A 20,140-nucleotide genomic window follows, 5' to 3' on the forward strand; every position below is an offset into this window, starting at 1 on the left:
CAGCTTCTGCAGTTTCTCACATGAATCAGCCACCAGCGCTGTATCATCAGCGAACAACAACTGACTCACTTCCCAAGCTTTCTCATCCCCAACAGACTTCATACTTGTCCCTCTTTCCAAAACTCTTGCATTCACCTTCATAACAACCCCATCCATAAACAAATTAAACAACCATGGAGACATCACACACCCCTGCCGCAAACCTACATTCACTGAGAACCAATCACTTTCCTCTCTTCCTACACGTACACATGCCTTACATCCTCGATAAAAACTTTTCACTGCTTCTAACAACTTGCCTCCCACACCATATATTCTTAATAACTTCCACAGAGCATCTCTATCAACTCTATCATATGTCTTCTCCAGATCCATAAATGCTACATACAAATCCATTTGCTTTTCTAAGTATTTCTCACATACATTCTTCAAAGCAAACACCTGATCCACACATCCTCTACCACTTCTGAAACCACACTGCTCTTCCCCAATATGTACATGCCTTCACCCTCTCAATCAATACCCTCCCATATAATTTACCAGGAAAACTCAACAAACTTATACCTCTGTAATTTGAGCACTCACTCTTATCCCCTTTGCCTTTGTACAATGGCACTATGCACGCATTCCGCCAATCCTCAGGCACCTCACCATGAGTCATACATACATTAAATAACCTTACCAACCAGTCAATAATACAGTCACCCCCTTTTTTAATAAATTCCACTGCAATACCATCCAAACCTGCTGCCTTGCCGGCTTTCATCTTCCGCAAAGCTTTTACTACCTCTTCTCTGTTTACCAAATCATTTTCCCTAACCCTCTCACTTTGCACACCACCTCGACCAAAACACCCTTTATCTGCCATTCAAACATCAAACACATTCAACAAACCTTCAAAATACTCACTCCATCTCCTTCTCACATCACCACTACTTGTTATCACCTCCCCATTTGCGCCCCTTCACTGAAGTTCCCATTTGCTCCCTTGTCTTACGCACTTTATTTACCTCCTTCCAGAACATCTTTTTATTCTCCCTAAAATTTAATGATACTCTCTCACCCCAACTCTCATTTGCTCTCTTTTTAACCTCTTGCATCTTTCTCTTGACCTCCTGTCTCTTTCTTTTATACATCTCCCACTCAATTGCATTTTTTCTCTGCAAAAATCGTCCAAATGCCTCTCTCTTCTCTTTCACTAATACTCTTACTTCTTCATCCCACCACTCTACCCTTTCTAATCAACCCACCTGCCACTCTTCTCATGCTACAAGCAACTTTTGCGCAATCCATCACTGATTCCCTAAATACATCCCATTCCTCCCCCACTCCCCTTACTTCCATTGTTCTCACCTTTTTCCATTCTGTACTCAGTCTCTCCTGGTACTTCCTCACACAGGTCTCCTTCCCAAGCTCACTTACTCTCCCCACCATCTTCACCCCAACATTCACTCTTCTTTTCTGAAAACCCATACAAATCTTCACCTTAGCCTTCACAAGATAATGATCAGACATCCCTCCAGTTGCACCTCTCAGCACATTAACATCCAAAAGTCTCTCTTTCGCGCGTCTATCAATTAACACGTAATCCAATAACGCTCTCTGGCTATCTCTCCTACTTACATACGTATACTTATGTATATCTCACTTTTCGTGATCCTGGAAGGTGGTACGGCCGGAGTTGCTAGCGATCTTTTAAGATTCTTTACGGGGTTTTGTACCCTTTGTTCCTCTGTGGGCACGCCTGACCGAAGAATTTCTAAGCGAAATAGCTCTTCTGAGCTGTACTACAGTTATGATAAAATGCAGAATACCTGCTGCTTCCTGGTGCGTTGAGGCCATTTCTGTTAACAGTTGACAAACTCAAAGTGACGGACGCTGGATTGTGCGTGACCGGGCGCGCATTGTGAAATGACACTCTAGGAATTTCATGCAAAGAAATTATGGAAAATTTGGTTGTGTGATTATCTTCTTAGTGGTATAAACAAGTTCATTCACAGTGAATAGTAAGGTATGAAGCACAATGTTCCCATCACCTACCGGTGTCAGTGCCTTGTTAACTGAAGCACGCAGACGCTGCCACGGTTGAACATTCTGCAACGAAGTTAGATGTCACCTAAGTGGGCGACCTTATACAAAGTTTGAGCTGAAGAATGGCTGCTCTCAACCATGGTCACTGCTTAAGCGTCGCGTCATGAGAAGAACCATCATAATGGAGTTGCACGGACTGTGATCCTTGCTGTGGTCACAAGAATGTTCTTCCGCCCACCAGTGATGCTACTACGTTTGTGAATCAAGAACCATTGCAACACAAACCTCACCAGGTGGTAGAGTGTCCCGCAGTGTATCAAGACAGACTTCCCCAGAACTTTTTTTAAAGGGGAAGTAAATGTTTATAGTTGTGTTACTGGAGTGATAGTTTTCATACATGGTGCTTTGACAAGAAAATAGTGAAATTGGAAAAAATGTAGCTTAGACATTGAAGCTTATTGATACAGTGGTTAAATTGATGAGAACTACTATTGACGTTTGTGTAAATAAATTATACGTTTCCCTTTTCCATAGCCAGAGGTTGAACCATTATGTGACATTCATTTTTTTCATTTCATTTCAAGCTAGAAGTTTGTTTTCTAAATTATTTCTTACATTTTTCATATGTATATATATGTATATGTGTGTGTGTGTGTGTATATGTGCGTATGTATGTGTATGTATGTATGTATATATATATATATATATATATATATATATATATATATATATATATATATATATATATATATATATTATCCCTGGGGATGGGGGTGAAAGAGTGCTTCCCGCGCGTTCCTCGCGTGTCGTAGAGGGCGACTAGAGGGGACGGGAGCGGGGGGCCAGAAATCCTCCCCTCCTTGTATTTTTCTAACTTCCTAAAATGGGAAACAGAAGAAGGAGTCACGCGGGGAGTGCTCATCCTCCTCGAAGGCTCAGATTGGGGTGTCTAAATGCGTGTGGATGTAACCAAGATGTGAAAAAAGGAGAGATAGGTAGTATGTTTGAGGAAAGGAACCTGGATGTTTTGGCTCTGAGTGAAACGAAGCTCAAGGGTAAAGGGGAAGAGTGGTTTGGGAATGTCTTGGGAGTAAAGTCAGGGGTTAGTGAGAGGACAAGAGCAAGGGAAGGAGTAGCAGTACTCCTGAAACAGTTGTGGGAGTTTGTGATAGAATGTAAGAAAGTAAATTCTCGATTAATATGGGTAAAACTGAAAGTTGATGGAGAGAGATGGATGATTATTGGTGCATATGCACCTGGGCATGAGAAGAAAGATCATGAGAGGCAAGTGTTTTGGGAGCAGCTGAATGAGTGTGTTAGTGGTTTTGATGCACGAGACCGGGTTATAGTGATGGGTGATTTGAATGCGAAGGTGAGTAATGTGGCAGTTGAGGGAATAATTGGTATACATGGGGTGTTCAGTGTTGTAAATGGAAATGGTGGAGAGCTTGTAGATTTATGTGCTGAAAAAGGACTGGTGATTGGGAATACCTGGTTTAAAAAGCGAGATATACATAAGATGCATATTTTTCTTTCTTTCATACTATTCGCCATTTCCCGCATTAGCGAGGTAGCGTTGAGAACAGAGGACTGGGCCATTGAGGGAATATCCTCACCTGGGCCCCTTCTCTGTTCCCTCTTTTGGAAAAAAAAAAAAAAAAAAAAAAAAAGTGAGAGGGGAGGATTTCCAGCCCCCCGCTCCCTCCCCTTTTAGTCGCCTTCTACGACACGCAGGGAATACGTGGGAAGTATTCTTTCTCCCCTATCCCCAGGGATATATATATATATATATATATATATATATATATATATATATATATATATATATATATATATATATATATATATATATATGCATATATATATATATATATATGTATATATATATATATATATATATATATATATATATATATATATATATATATATTTATATATTTATATATATATATATATATAAATATATATATTTTTTTTTTTTTTTATACTTTGTCGCTGTCTCCCGCGTTTGCGAGGTAGCGCAAGGAAACAGACGAAAGAAATGGCCCAACCCCCCCCCCATACACATGTATATACATACGTCCACACACGCAAATATACATACCTACACAGCTTTCCATGGTTTACCCCAGACGCTTCACATGCCCTGCTTCAATCCACTGACAGCACGTCAATCCCGGTATACCACATCGCTCCAATGCACTCTATTCCTTGACCTCCTTTCACCCTCCTGCATGTTCAGGCCCCGATCACACAAAATCTTTTTCACTCCATATTTCCACCTCCAATTTGGTCTCCCTCTTCTCCTTGTTCCCTCCACCTCCGACACATATATCCTCTTGGTCAATCTTTCCTCACTCATCCTCTCCACGTGCCCAAACCACTTCAAAACACCCTCTTCTGCTCTCTCAACCACGCTCTTTTTATTTCCACACATCTCTCTTACCCTTACGTTACTCACTCGATCAAACCACCTCACACCACACATTGTCCTCAAACATCTCATTTCCAGCACATCCATCCTCCTGCGCACAACTCTATCCATAGCCCACGCCTCGCAACCATACAACATTGTTGGAACCACTATTCCTTCAAACATACCCATTTTTGCTTTCCGAGATAATGTTCTCGACTTCCACACATTCTTCAAGGCCCCCAGGATTTTCGCCCCCTCCCCCACCCTATGATCTACTTCCGCTTCCATGGTTCCATCCGCTGCCAGATCCACTCCCAGATATCTAAAACACTTCACTTCCTCCAGTTTTTCTCCATTCAAACTCACCTCCCAATTGACTTGACCCTCAACCCTACTGTACCTAATAACCTTGCTCTTATTCACATTTACTCTTAACTTTCTTCCTCCACACACTTTTCCAAACTCAGTCACCAGCTTCTGCAGTTTCTCACATGAATCAGCCACCAGCGCTGTATCATCAGCGAACAACAACTGACTCACTTCCCAAGCTCTCTCATCCCCAACAGACTTCATACTTGCCCCTCTTTCCAAAACTCTTGCATTCACCTCCCTAACAACCCCATCCATAATCAAATTAAACAACCATGGAGACATCACACACCCCTGCCGCAAACCTACATTCACTGAGAACCAATCACTTTCCTCTCTTCCTACACGTACACATGCCTTACATCCTCGATAAAAACTTTTCACTGCTTCTAACAACTTTCCTCCCACACCATATATTCTTAATACCTTCCACAGAGCATCTCTATCAACTCTATCGTATGCCTTCTCCAGATCCATAAATGCTATTTAGTATTTCTCACATACATTCTTCAAAGCAAACACCTTATCCACACATCCTCTACCACTTCTGAAACCACACTGCTCTTCCCCAATCTGATGCTCTGTACATGCCTTCACCCTCTCGATCAATACTCTCCCATATAATTTATCAAGAATACTCAACAAACTTATACCTCTGTAATTTGAGCACTCACTCTTATCCCCTTTGCCTTTATATATATATATATATATATATATATATATATATATATATATATATATATATATATATATATATATATATATATAATAGATGTATATAATGTATGTATATGGGCATACATTAAAAAAAGAAATATACGTAAGTATACGTATGTAAGTAGGAGAGATGGCCAGAGAGCGTTATTGGATTACGTGTTAATTGATTGGCGCGCGAAAGAGAGACTTTTGGATGTTAATGTGCTGAGAGGTGCAACTGGAGGGATGTGTGATCATTATCTTGTGGTGGCGAAGGTGAATATTTGTAGAGGTTCTCAGAAAAGAAGAGAGAATGTTGGGATGAAGAGAGCGGTGAGAGTAAGTGAGCTTGAGAAGGAGACTTGTGTGAGGAAGTACCAGGAGAGACTGAGTACAGAATGGAAAAAGGTGAGAACAAAGGAGGTAAGGGGAGTGGGGGAGGAATGGGATGTATTCAGGGAAGCATTGATGGCTTGCGCAAAAGATGCTCGCGGCATGAGAAGCGTGGGAGGTCGGTTGATTAGAAAGAGTAGTGAGTCGTGGGATGAAGAAGTAAGATTGTTAGTGAAAGTGAAGAGAGAGGCATTTGGACGATTTTTGCAGAGAAATAATGTAAATGAGTGGGAGATGTATAAAACAAAGAGGCAGGAATTCAAAAGAAAGGTGCAAGAGGTGAAAAAGAGGGTAAATGAGAGTTGGGGTGAGAGAGTATCATAAAAAGTCTAGGGAGAATAAAAAAAGATGTTTTGGAAGGAGGTAAATAAAGTGCGTAAGACAAGAGAACAAATGGGAACAAATGGGGGGTGATAACAAGTAGTGGTGATGTGAAAAGGAGATGGAGTGAGTATTTTGAAGGTTTGTTGAATGTGTTTGATGATAGAGTGGCAGATATAGGGTGTTTTGGTCGAGGTGTTGTGCAAAGTGAGAGGGTTAGGGAAATTGATTTGGTAAACAGAGAAGAGGTAGTAAAAGCTTTGTGGAAGATGGAAGCCGGTAAGTTAGTGGGTTTGGATGGTATTGCAGTGGAATTTATCAGAAAAGGAGGTGACTGTATTGTTGACTGGTTGGTAAGGTTATTTAATGTATGTATGACTCATGGTGAGGTGGCTGAGGACTGGCGGAATGCTTACATAGTGCCATTGTACAAAGGCAAAGGGGATAGGAGTGAGTGCTCATATTACAGAGGTGTAAGTTTGTTGAGTATTCCGCGGAAATTATATGGGAGGGTATTAATTGAGAGGGTGAAGGTATGTACAGAGCATGAGATTGGGGAAGAGCAGTGTGTTTTCAGAAGTGGTAGAGGATGTGTGGATCAGGTGTTTGATTTGAAGAATGCATGTGAGAAATACTTAGAAAAGCAAATGGATTTGTATGTAGCATTTATTGATCTGGAGAAGACATATGATAGAGTTGATAGAGATGCTCTGTGGAAGGTATCAAGAATATATGGTGTGGGAGACAAGTTGTTAGAAGCAATGAAAAGTTTTTATCGAGGATGTAAGGCACTCTTCATCAGCATCTTCCTTTTATTGTTTGTCTTATTCAACAGCCTCTCATTCATAGCTCATGCTGCTACTTTCATAATCGGAGCTCTGATGACCGTCTGGCCTCTCACACTCACCTTGAGGCCAGAGGCATTCCTCGTTGCTCCTCTGCTCGTCAACATTATAATGATCGGTCAGCCTATATGCAATACGCTCCTGCCTCACATTAATTTCTCTTGCCCATTTCGTCAGCGCGGCTCACACCCCCGTACATCTGGCCTTTTCATATGCTTGTAGCCTCCAATCCTTTAAATGCACTGCGTGCGCACATCTGCCATCTATGAATTAGTAGCCCGGCCTCGTATTGTGCAAGATGAGCTCGTTTGTGTGAGGCGCTGTGTCCACTCACTGTCTGTCGCTCCTTCTCTGTGCCTGCTGCCTGTGCAAGCTGTGGAGAAAGATGTATAAGGATTCTGCTCTCTTGGTGTTGCCATGTTCTACCGTTCTGTTCAACTCGTCTTTCTTCCCGTGTTCCATCCTGATATGTTCACTCACTGTTCCATCCTGACAGATTTCATTTAAAGGACCTTAAGTAGTGTTTATCTCCTCCACTCGAACCCCGAAGCCAAAGTGAACTAAAATCACAGCTGCTCGTGACGCTGCAAACCTAAATTCTTATTTCCAATGAAGAAATATTTTGTACAGCGCTTATTTTTTTTTTTCCTATCTTAGCTTTAGCCTGATAGGTTTATCACGTTAATCTAGCGTTGCATTTACTAGTATGGCTGCCAGATGTAACATATGTGTTCTCATCTCCGAAGGAAATAAGATATATATCACTCTGACACAGCTATAATAAGTGTCCCTAATAGGAACACAGCCCGAGATGGAGGAGCAACTCCATCTTGCTTTAAGAAAGACTACACTCATTCCATCTTAATGTGGAGAAAAAGAGGTAGATTTGAGTCTCAAGATATTTGGCTCATACTGAATTGCTAGTAGACAGATCTAAGTCTAAAGGTATTTAGGGAATACTGAGGTGTTAGTAGATCATATACAAACATCTGGGAGTACAACTTAACTGTACACAACCTCAGGGGAGAGAGGGATAGAAGAAGGGAACCATTTTCATCTTGAAGACTCATGGAAAACAACGTCTCTAATGCTTGGGCAGGGTTGAGAGAGAGAGAGAGAGAGAGAGAGAGAGAGAGAGAGAGAGAGAGAGAGAGAGAGAGAGAGAGAGAGAGATGAAGTGCTTTATACGTAGGATCACACGAAGGCATTTATTATGGAGGAAAGTCCATTACTACAGGTGACGGGGTGAAGACCAGCCGACGTAAGTCGTTGGGGAGGAGGTTGTGTGTGTGGACACTGGTAAGGGTCAGGACGTGGGGTTAGTTAGCCTGTCTTTATATATCTAAGCCACACAACATGGCTGGAGCTATACGAGCCTTCCTTAGAGATGGGCATGTGAGGGTTGGATATGTTCAGGCCATACATCATGGCCAAAGTTGTACGACTAGCCCTCAGAGAAGAGCCTGTTGAGGTTTTAGGCATGTTTAAGTTAGAGAACATGGCTGGAGCTATACCATCCTCCCTCAGAGAAGACCTGGTGAGGTTTGGTTATTGGTGCAGGAAATAGGATGCGTCAGTTGACGGGCCAATTAAGAGTTTGAGACACTTTTTGATTGACCTTGAAGGACCGTTTAAGGATAAGAAGTGCTTATCAGGTGACCTGACCTTGTGGGACTATTGAATTGTTTTCTTCCTCGTTTTCTTTTATGTTTGCTGAGACAGCACGGGCAAGTGAATGCCTTAATCAAGACCACTTTAATAACGACATAATCATATATATATATTTTTTCTTTTTTTTTTCTTTTTGCTTTGTCGCTGTCTCCCGCGTTTGCGAGGTAGCGCAAGGAAACAGACGAAAGAAATGGCCCAACCCACCCCCATACATATGCATATACATACGTCCACACACGCAAATATACATACCTACACAGCTTTCCATGGTTTACCACAGACGCTTCACATGCCCTGATTCAATCCACTGACAGCACGTCAACCCCGGTATACCACATCGATCCAATTCACTCTATTCCTTGCCCGCCTTTCACCCTCCTGCATGTTCAGGCCCCGATCACACAAAATCTTTTTCACTCCATCTTTCCACCTCCAATTTGGTCTCCCACTTCTCCTCGTTCCCTCCACCTCCGACACATATATCCTCTTGGTCAATCTTTCCTCACTCATTCTCTCCATGTGCTCAAACCATTTCAAAACACCCTCTTCTGCTCTCTCAACCACGCTCTTTTTATTTCCACACATCACTCTTACCCTTACGTTACTTATTCGATCAAACCACCTCACACCACACATTGTCCTCAAACATCTCATTTCCAGCACATCCATCCTCCTGTGCACAACTCTATCCATAGCCCACGCCTCGCAACCATACAACATTGTTGGAACCACTATTCCTTCAAACATACCCATTTTTGCTTTCCGAGATAATGTTCTCGACTTCCACACATTCTTCAAGGCTCCCAGGATTATCGCCCCCTCCCCCACCCTATGATCCACTGCCGCTTCCATGGTTCCATCCGCTGCCAGATCCACTCCCAGATATCTAAAACACTTTATTTCCTTCAGTTTTTCTCCATTCAAACTTACCTCCCAATTGACTTGACCCTCAACCCTACTGTACCTAATTACCTTGCTCTTATTCACATTTACTCTTAACTTTCTTCTTTCACACACTTTACCAAACTCATTCACCAGCTTCTGCAGTTTCTCACATGAATCAGCCACCAGCGCTGTATCATCAGCGAACAACAACTGACTCACTTCCCAAGCTCTCTCATCCCCAACAGACTTCATACTTGCCCCTCTTTCCAAAACTCTTGCATTCAACTCTTGCATATATATATATATATATATATATATATATATATATATATATATATATATATATATATATATAAGAGCAAGATCATTAGGTACAGTAGGGTTGAGGGTCAAGTAAATTGGGAGGTGAGTTTGAATGGAGAAAAACTGGAGGAAGTGAAGTGTTTTAGATATCTGGGAGTGGATCTGTCAGCGGATGGAACCATGGAAGCGGAAGTGGATCATAGGGTGGGGGAGGGGGCGAAAATTCTGGGAGCCTTGAAGAATGTGTGGAAGTCGAGAACATTATCTCGGAAAGCAAAAATGGGTATGTTTGAAGGAATAGTGGTTCCAACAATGTTGTATGGTTGCGAGGCGTGGGCTATGGATAGAGATGTGCGCAGGAGGATGGATGTGCTGGAAATGAGATGTTTGAGGAAAATGTGTGGTGTGAGGTGGTTTGATCGAGTAAGTAACGTAAGGGTAAGAGAGATGTGTGGAAATAAAAAGAGCGTGGTTGAGAGAGCAGATGAGGGTGTTTTGAAATGGTTTGGGCACATGGAGAGAATGAGTGAGGAAAGATTGACCAAGAGGATATATGTGTCGGAGATGGAGGGAACGAGGAGAAGAGGGAGACCAAATTGGAGGTGGAAAGATGGAGTGAAAAAGATTTTGTGTGATCGGGGCCTGAACATGCAGGAGGGTGAAAGGAGGGCAAGGAATAGAGTGAATTGGAGCGATGTGGTATACAGGGGTTGACGTGCTGTCAGTGGATTGAATCAAGGCATGTGAAGCGTCTGGGGTAAACCATGGAAAGCTGTGTAGGTATGTATATTTGCGTGTGTGGACGTGTGTATGTACATGTGTATGGGGGGGGGTTGGGCCATTTCTTTCGTCTGTTTCCTTGCGCTACCTCGCAAACGCGGGAGACAGCGACAAAGTATAAAAAAAAAAAAAAAAAAAAATATATATATATATATATATATATATATATATATATATATATAGAAAGATAGATAGATAGATAGATGAATAAACAGATACATAGATATATTCTTTCTTACCACAGGGAAATGAAACATGATATGTTCCCAAGTGCACTTTCGTGTAATGATCACATCATCAGGGGAGATACAAGAAAAAGACATAACTGTCAGCTGATATGAAACGAATAGACGTAGCTATGACGCCATTTGTAAACAAGTGACAAGCCGAATGGAGGTCGGGTGCGTTCAAGTCTGGCAACATGCGTATCATAAACTCTGTCACATAGACATGAAAAGTAACTGTTTACAAATTTAATCAGCAATGAAGCTATCCAATTCAAAAGACCCTCGCTAATGTTAATGTTACAGTTCCTTGTGTATTTAGTAACAGAAGATCTAATGATATTTCTCGCGGTACAAGAGTTAGAATTAATAACTGAGATGGCATTACTCCAGTCGATATAATGATGAAAGTGTTTACCATGTTTAAATAAAGCATATGATTCTTGTCCTGGTTTAATACTACATCTGTGTTGTTTAAATCTAACAGAAAGATTCGAACCAGTCTGCCCAACATATAACCTATCACAATCTTTACATGGCACTCTATAAACGCATCTTGCAAAACTTTTTAGAGAGTTCCTGATTAAGATATCTTTCATAGTATTGTCGTTTCTGAAGGCAACATTTCCATCAAAGAATTCAAGCAACATGGGAAGAATATCTTAATCAAGAACAAGTGTCTTGTAAAAAGAAAAGAGCATAGCATATGGAGGGGGAATGTTATAAGAAATAGGTACTGAAAAGGCTTTTACTATCACTTACTCGATCAAATTATTTCACACCACATATTGTCCTGAAACATTTCATTTCCAACATATTTATAACCAAGTCTAAGCCAGGTATTCATTTGACAGACCAACCCCTAAGGGAGACGAACAGCTGGGTTGACTGTGCCACAACCAGGATTCGAACTTAGCAACGCTAATGAGGTCCATCCTCTTTTTTATCTTCTTTTTTCTTCTTCTTCCTCCTACTCCTTTTCCTACTCTTCTTCTTCTTCTTCTTCTTCATCATCTCCTTTTCTTCTTCTTCATCATCCTCATCATCTTCTTTTTCTTATTCATCATCTTCATCATCGTCATCATCTTTTTCTTATTCATCATCATCCTCCTCCTCCTACTACTACTATTCTTCTTCTTCCTCTTCTTCTTCTTCAGTCCTTTGTAGTGTTTCATTTAAAGTTCTCTAAGTCCTTGGCATGCAATGTATGGCCTGTCATATTCGACTTGTTTCACAATATCAAAAGAATTGTTTCTGCCTCCCAGTCTACATACGACCCATCGTTATCATGTTGATGTGCACGTTGATCAACATGTGATGTCTTGGTGATGTGCACGTTGATCAACATATGATGTTGTATGGATATGCACGTTGATCAACATGTGATGTCTTGGTGATGTGCACGTTGATCAACATGTTGTGCATGTTGATGTGCACGTTGATCAACATGTGGTGCATGTTGATATGCACGTTGATCAACATGTGATGTCATGTTGACGTGCAAGTTGATCAACATGTTGTGCATGTTGATGTGCACGTTGATCAACATGTGGTGCATGTTGATGTGAACGTTGATTAGCATGTGATGTCATGTTGATGTGCACGTTTATCAACATGTGATGTCATATTGATGTGCAAGTTGATCAACATGTTGTGCATGTTGATGTGCAAGTTGATCAACATGTTGTACACGTTGATCAACATGTGGTGTTGTGTGAATTTCAGCGTGAAAATCAGCATGTGTTACATGGCAGCGAAAGTGGATCGGTGCTTACAGCCATGTGGATATGAAAGTGGGTCAAGGCTCCGTGAAGTCGTGTGGATGTGAGGGATCGTGTTATAGTATGGCGTGGGGTGTGGGCGTGGATTGTGAAGGGGTACTGCGTGGCTACAGGTGTTAGCAGGGGGTCAATGTGTAGATGCGACATGTAACCAAGGCCCAGTGCGGCGCGGATGAGGGCGTGGGGGTCTGCAAGGTATGGTGCAAGCCTCAGGACGTGGGCGGGACCGACGTTCATCAGGGGGCGTCTGTGTTTCAATTACTCTTCGAGATATCACGTGGACAGGGTTGCAGTGGCGGTATAAGGCGTTGCCATATCCTCTCACTCTCTCTTTAACCAGCATTGACCTAACCCTCTGATGCTTGGCCACCGCCTTCATGATGTGTTCCAACGCTCGTCACACACTCCATACAACAGCGACTCCCCGCTGGTTCACCGTAAGAGAGTCTTATGAGCAGATTTGCTGGAAGCACCAACACGTTTCCTGCAGCTTCTGCCACACTGCAGGAGGTCGACTCCTCATAGTGTCTCTGTGATGTCTTGGGAATACGAAGATGGCTTATACTACAGTGTGCAGTCCTAGTGTTTGTATAGATACCTCATCTGTTGACTGTCTCAGCCAGACTCCTTACCATCATGTGTCTTAGACTGGTGAGACAGTCTGATTATTCAGACTGGTGAGACAGTCTGTTGTTCAGACTGGTGAGACAGTCTGTTGTTGAGACTGGTGAGACAGTCTGTTGTTGAGACTGGTGAGACAGTCTGTTGTTGAGACTGGTGAGACAGTCTGTTGTTGAGACTGGTGAGACAGTCTGTTGTTGAGACTGGTGAGACAGTCTGTTGTTGAGACTGGTGAGACAGTCTGTTGTTGAGACTGGTGAGACAGTCTGTTGTTGAGACTGGTGAGACAGTCTGTTGTTCAGACTGGTGAGACAGTCTGTTGTTGAGACTGGTGAGACAGTCTGTTGTTGAGACTGGTGAGACAGTCTGTTGTTCAGACTGGTGAGACAGTCTGTTGTTCAGACTGGTGAGACAGTCTGTTGTTCAGACTGGTGAGACAGTCTGTTGTTCAGACTGGTGAGACAGTCTGTTGTTCAGACTGGTGAGACAGTCTGTTGTTCAGACTGGTGAGACAGTCTGTTGTTCAGACTGGTGAGACAGTCTGTTGTTCAGACTGGTGAGACAGTCTGTTGTTCAGACTGGTGAGACAGTCTGTTGTTCAGACCGTCCAATCAGTCTTTTCTTTGGGGCGTTTAGAGAGTCTTTTGCTCAAACCATCCAGTCAACCTCATGTTCACTATGTCCAGACTCACTGTAGCTTAGGTGTCCAGCCATTCGTATACCCCCACAAAGCGGATGAGAACGTCCCTTGTAAGCAGGTACCTCTATACAGAGCATCTCTTATCAAAAGTGGCTAATGGAAATGAATAATTATACCTAATCATCTCTCCCAATCAGCTTCCTAATTAAGTACTTGTGGCCACAGATAACGCTGAGGTTGGAGGTTCCACCGGTCAGCCAGGACATGACCTGCTCGACGGCAGGTCGAGGGTCATCTGCGACCAAAGCAGATCATTAGCGAGTCGACTCCCACACTCGTACGCTTGCCTCCATGAGTCCTATTCCACGAAGACTGCACTGCACTGGTCACTTCACTGAGGATGGGCAGCGCGATGACCTCTCCGTCAGAAGATCCTGAGTGGTGGTCTGTGGGTACCTGACTCTACCAGCAGTAGGGCAGTTCAACTTTATTCATAACACTGGTCAGATCTCCTAGATTATACAGCCCGGCCATGCTCCAGAGGCCGGTCGCACTGTGCATGATGCAGTGCCGGTTGGTTTAGGTATGGAGCTCGTTGGTTTAGGCATGGTGCCGTTTTTCTATGCATAAAGCCGGTTGTTTTAGGTACAGAGTCGGTTGTTTTAGGTACAGAGTCGGTTGTTTTAGGTACAGAGTCGGTTGTTTTAGGTACAGAGCCGGTTGTTTTAGGTATAGTGCCGGTTCTTTTATGTATGAAGCCAGTTTTTGGAGTATACATCCGATCATTTTAGGTATTGTGCCGGTTGTTCTACTTCTGTACCGGTTGTTCTAGATACGACGTCAGCTGTTCTAGGTAGGGTTCCGTTTGTTCTTGGTTCGGTACCGGTTGTTCAGAGGAAGGAAGTATGGACGGAGGAGATAGCCATTATCAGTTATAAGTCTCTCATATCTTGGCTGAAGACACACATGTACCAGTACTCTTGGCATCTTCCGAGGAACTTCGTTTCCTTCGTTCAGAAACTGTCCTGTAGGTCATGCATAACTCATGAGCCTCTTTTGCATGAGACGGTTAGATTCTCATGTTTAGAAAAATACCTTTGGACGGCCCCTGCCGGGGACCACTCCCGTAGCGTGAGGATGTGTAGACGAAGTGCTATTCCCAATACCTGAAGAAGGTCTTAAAGATGTTGGCGGTGGTGAACGTAGGAGCTTAAAATTAACAGCCTTAACGACCTTGGCAGCTGAGAGGCCTAAGCCCAACCAGCCAACCAACCAATTAGCTCTGCCAGAACATCTAATGCTGTAATCCGTTTCACAACACGAACGAAAATGGAAAATGGTTTATTGCTAGCGACACCTGTGGTTAGCCAGTCCATTCCGCGTTTCAGTTCAAGATTTCTGTTCGAAAAAAAAAAAAGTTTTCGTCATATTCCTAATTTCTCCAATCTCTCAGAAGGTCGCAGTTACAATATATGAATACAGGCTTACACTACATTAGCAAACCAAATGATCTTAATGATACACCGGTAACATCCGTACCGTAGTGATTAGCGTTGTTTACGGTGAATCATTGTGCCCTGGTTCGAGCCCCGGACATGGCAGCCGGTTCACAGCTGTTCATTCTTCCTTAAGGGTTAGCTGCTGGAGGAGGATTGGGTAGCTACTTGTCGTAAGCTGGTGAAATGTTCCTTTCATACAGACAGGCTTGAATAGCTTGAGGGGTAGCGAATGCCCAAATGGTCGGTGCCTCGTTCAAATCAGTGTTATCGAAGCACTGAAACCATCCGAAACGACAGTGTTAGAAACGCAATTAAGAGGCCGAACTTTAGACTAAGGCAAAACACTTGCATTACAATCCGGCAAGGTGGGAGGCTCTATGGCATAAAGAAAACAACAACGACTGGTTCATAAATCAGTCAGAAATGACAGCATCTGTGACAATGCAAATGACTTCACCTCCTCCTCCTCCTCCTCTTCCCCCAACCACCGCCTCCTCCTCCTCTCCTTCTTCATCCTACTCCTCCTCCTCCTCCTCTCCTTCTTCATCCTACTCCTCCTCCTCCTCCTCTAAACCCCATCTCCTCCTTGTTATCTGCTGTGCAGAGAATGATCGAGCCAGTAAACACAAGAGCATTATCACAGAAATAGCACTGTCGCACTTGTCTTCTAGGAATTTCTTAACGAAGATATGAAGGGGAAGACTTGGAAATTGTGGGAAAGATATTGATTTGGTGAAAACGGAGCAAGAATCATTCTTGTCTTCTAGTGTAATGATGACAGAGACTATTGTCTTGGGAATTAACACAATGGCAGAGACCATTGCTTCACGAACTATCATAATGCAGAGACAATTATCTTGCGAACTATCACACTGGCAGAGACCATTATCATGCAAACTATCACACTAGCAGAGGCCATTATCTTGCGAAGTATCACACTATCAGAGACCATTATCTTACGAACTATCACACTGGCAGAGGCCATTATCTTGCGAAGTATCACACTATCAGAGACCATTATCTTACGAACTATCACACTGGCAGAGACCATTATCTTACGAACTATCACACTGGCAGAGACCATTATCTTACGAACTATCACACTGGCAGAGACCATTATCTTACGAACTATCACACTGGCAGAGGGCATTATCTTGCGAAGTATCACACTATCAGAGACCATTATCTTACGAACTATCACACTGGCAGAGACCATTATCTTACGAACTATCACACTGGCAGAGGCCATTATCTTGCGAAGTATCACACTATCAGAGACCATTATCTTACGAACTATCACACTGGCAGAGACCATTATCTTACGAACTATCACACTGGCAGAGACCATTATCTTACGAACTATCACACTGGCAGAGACCATTATCTTACGAACTATCACACTGCCAGAGACCATTATCTTACGAACTATCACACTGCCAGAGACCATTATCTTACGAACTATCACACTGCCAGAGACCATTATCTTACGAACTATCACACTGCCAGAGACCATTATCTTACGAACGACAGCGGCGCAGCCTATTATCTTGCAAACTATCATAAGGCAGATTTATTATGTACTACGAAATATCATAATCATGAAGGCTATTGTATTACGAACTATCACAATGGCAGGGACTATCATTGTCTTACGAACCGTGCAGGACACATGGGTACATCGAGGTACGTGCAGGACACACGGGTACAGCGAGGTACGTGCAGGACACACGGGTACAGCGAGGTACGTGCAGGACACACAGGTACAGCGAGGTACGTGCAGGACACACGGGTACAGCGAGGTACGTGCAGGACACACGGGTACAGCGAGGTACGTGCAGGACACACAGGTACAGCGAGGTACGTGCAGGACACACGGGTACAGCGAGGTACGTGCAGGACACACAAGTACAGAATGACCACAGTGTGTCCTGGAGCTCCAGACGTAGGCAGTAACAGGTGGCGTGGCCCTCTGGCGGGGGAATGAACCCCACCCTCTCTACTCCTCCAGCCCACAACCCTCTAATTCCTAGCCCACACACGCAACAGATTTCCCTCTTTCTATTTTTCTCTTATATTTTGGTGCGTATTTTAGAGAGAGAGAGAGAGAGAGAGAGAGAGAGAGAGAGAGAGAGAGAGAGAGAGAGAGAGAGAGAGAGAGAGAATCTTGCCCTTGGCATTAATGATCGATATATCTTCTTTTTTTTTTTTTCATACGTACATTGTACTCCCAGGGCAGATTTTTCAGTGGATGTGATCGAGACTTCTTGCACGTACGTTTTCTACATTTATGAAGGGGTTACTTCTCCATCTCTTTAGATACTTTATCTAATACGTTCCACTCGACGCTTGCCTCTCAAGTTGTGGCTCTGGCGCTGTGACTGGTGTCTCGGACGTCAAAAGGAAAAATGAGAGATATCAAGCCACTGGACAACTTCAGGTTCCCTGAATCAAGAAATAGAAACTTCGTCTATTCTTCCTACTCACAGCAAGGCCGCCGGCGTGTCGTGTCAGGTGGTTATCGCTCATCCCCTGCATTCGTCCAGCTCTTCGTCAGGCAGGTGGGCTACCTCTTGGATGACCAGCTGTGGAACAGTAGCTCCAGTTGTCTGTAACTCTGGATTAGTCAGGTGGCTGCAGGCCAGCTGTCTGTAACTATGGGTGTGTCAGGTGGCTGCAGGCCAGCTGTCCGTAATTCTGGGTGGGTCAGGTGGATGCAGGAAACCCGTCTGTAACTATGGATGGGTCAGGTGGCTTCAGGCCAGCGCTGTCTATGAAGCCTCCATTCCCTGGGTCAGTCAGGCGTCGCTGGCCTGTAAATACAGCATGTCAGGGCCTGATGATATTCGACAAGTCGCGTGTCATTAAGAAACATTGGTGTGCGTCCACGAAACTGCCTCGAGTGAGACATGTGTTCGGAGGGAACAAAGCCCTTGCTCCAGGGCACAGATGCTTGTAATAACACCAGAATTAACTCTTGTTTACATTACCGTTATCATACATTTCCTGTTATAATGTGGAGCTATATTTTCGTGTGGAACTTAACACACACGTATCCAGCTACCCAACCGCGGCTCGAGCCCCCACTGGTGGAGACATACGCCATGCCTTTGAGCATTTATAACATGATCATGTGACCTCTGTGGTTTCAAGCCTAGTAGGGTTAATGAAGGGTAAGTGCTGGGTTGCTAGTAGAGTGGGGAGGTATGAGAGGACGGTGTTATGCTGTAGACACTGGGCCTAATTGAGGTCATGTTCGTTATTCACCAAACCAGTTCTTCAATATGTTGCATGTCTGTGCGAGTTATTGTTCTCATATATAAGTAAGCATATATATATAAATTTATATATATATATATATATATATATATATATATATATATATATATATATATATATATATATATTTCTCTTTTAAACTATTCGCCATTTCCCGCGTTAGCGAGGTAGCGTTAAGAACACAGGACTGGGCCTTTTTTGGAATATCCTCACCTGGCCCCCTCTGTTTCTTCTTTTGGAAAATTAAAAAAAAAAAAAACGAGAGGGGAGGATTTCCAGCCCCCCTCTCCCTCCCCTTTTAGTCGCCTTCTAAGACACGCAGGGAATACGTGGGAAGTATTCTTAATCCCCTATCCCCAGGGATGAAGAAGTAAGATTATTAGTGAAAGAGAAGAGAGAGGCAGTTGGACGATTTTTGCAGGGAAAAATGCAATTGAGTGGGATATGTATAAAAGAAAGAGACAGGAGGTCAAGAGTAAGGTGCAAGAGGTGAAAAAGAGGGCAAATGAGAGTTGGGGTGAGAGAGTATCATTAAATTTTAGGGAGAATAAAAAGATGTTCTGGAAGGAGGTAAATAAAGTGCGTAAGACAAGGGAGCAAATGGGAACTTCAGTGAAAGGCGCAAATGGGGAGGTGATAACAAGTAGTGGTGATGTGAGAAGGATGTGGAGTGAATATTTTGAAGGTTTTTTGAATGTGTTTGATGATAGAGTGGCAGATATAGGATGTTTTGGTCGAGGTGGTGTGCAAAGTGAGAGGGTTAGGGAAAATGATTTGGTAAACAGAGAAGAGGTAGTAAAAGCTTTGCGGAAGATGAAAGCCGGCAAGGCAGCAGGTTTGGATGGTATTGCAGTGGAATTTATTAAAAAAGGGGGTGACTGTATTATTGACTGGTTGGTAAGGTTATCTAATGTATGTATGACTCATGGTGAGGTGCCTGAGGATTGGCGGAATGCGTGCATAGTGCCATTGTACAAAGGCAAAGGGGATAAGAGTGAGTGCCCAAATTACAGAGGTATAAGTTTGTTGAGTATTCCTGGTAAATTATATGGGAGGGAATTGATTGAGAGGGTGAAGGCATGTACAGAGCATCAGATTGGGGAAGAGCAGTGTGGTTTCAGAAGTGGTAGAGGATGTGTGGTCAGGTGTTTGCTTTGAAGAATGTATGTGAGAAATACTTAGAAAAGCAAATGGATTTGTATGTAGCATTTATGGATCTGGAGAAGGCATATGATAGAGTTGATAGAGATGCTCTGTGGAAGGTATTAAGAATATATGGTGTGGGAGGAAAGTTGTTAGAAGCAGTGAAAAGTTTTTATCGAGGATGTAAGGCATGTGTACGTGTAGGAAGAGAGGAAAGTGACTGGTTCTCAGTGAATGTAGGTTTGC

General features: G+C 43.1%; 1 long non-coding RNA gene across 1 annotated transcript in view; it reads left to right on the plus strand.

The window, feature by feature from the left end:
• Nucleotides 1-11,345, plus strand: part of LOC139761521 (uncharacterized) — a 77,598-nt gene extending 66,253 nt beyond the window's left edge. The window contains exon 3 of the long non-coding RNA XR_011715530.1: nt 10,955-11,345. This is a non-coding gene — a long non-coding RNA (uncharacterized lncRNA). The remainder of the gene's footprint in view (nt 1-10,954) is intronic.
• The last annotated feature ends 8,795 nt before the right edge of the window (nt 11,346-20,140 follow it).

Source organism: Panulirus ornatus, chromosome 40 (genome assembly GCF_036320965.1).
Source record: "Panulirus ornatus isolate Po-2019 chromosome 40, ASM3632096v1, whole genome shotgun sequence".
Classification (NCBI taxonomy): domain Eukaryota; kingdom Metazoa; phylum Arthropoda; class Malacostraca; order Decapoda; family Palinuridae; genus Panulirus; species Panulirus ornatus.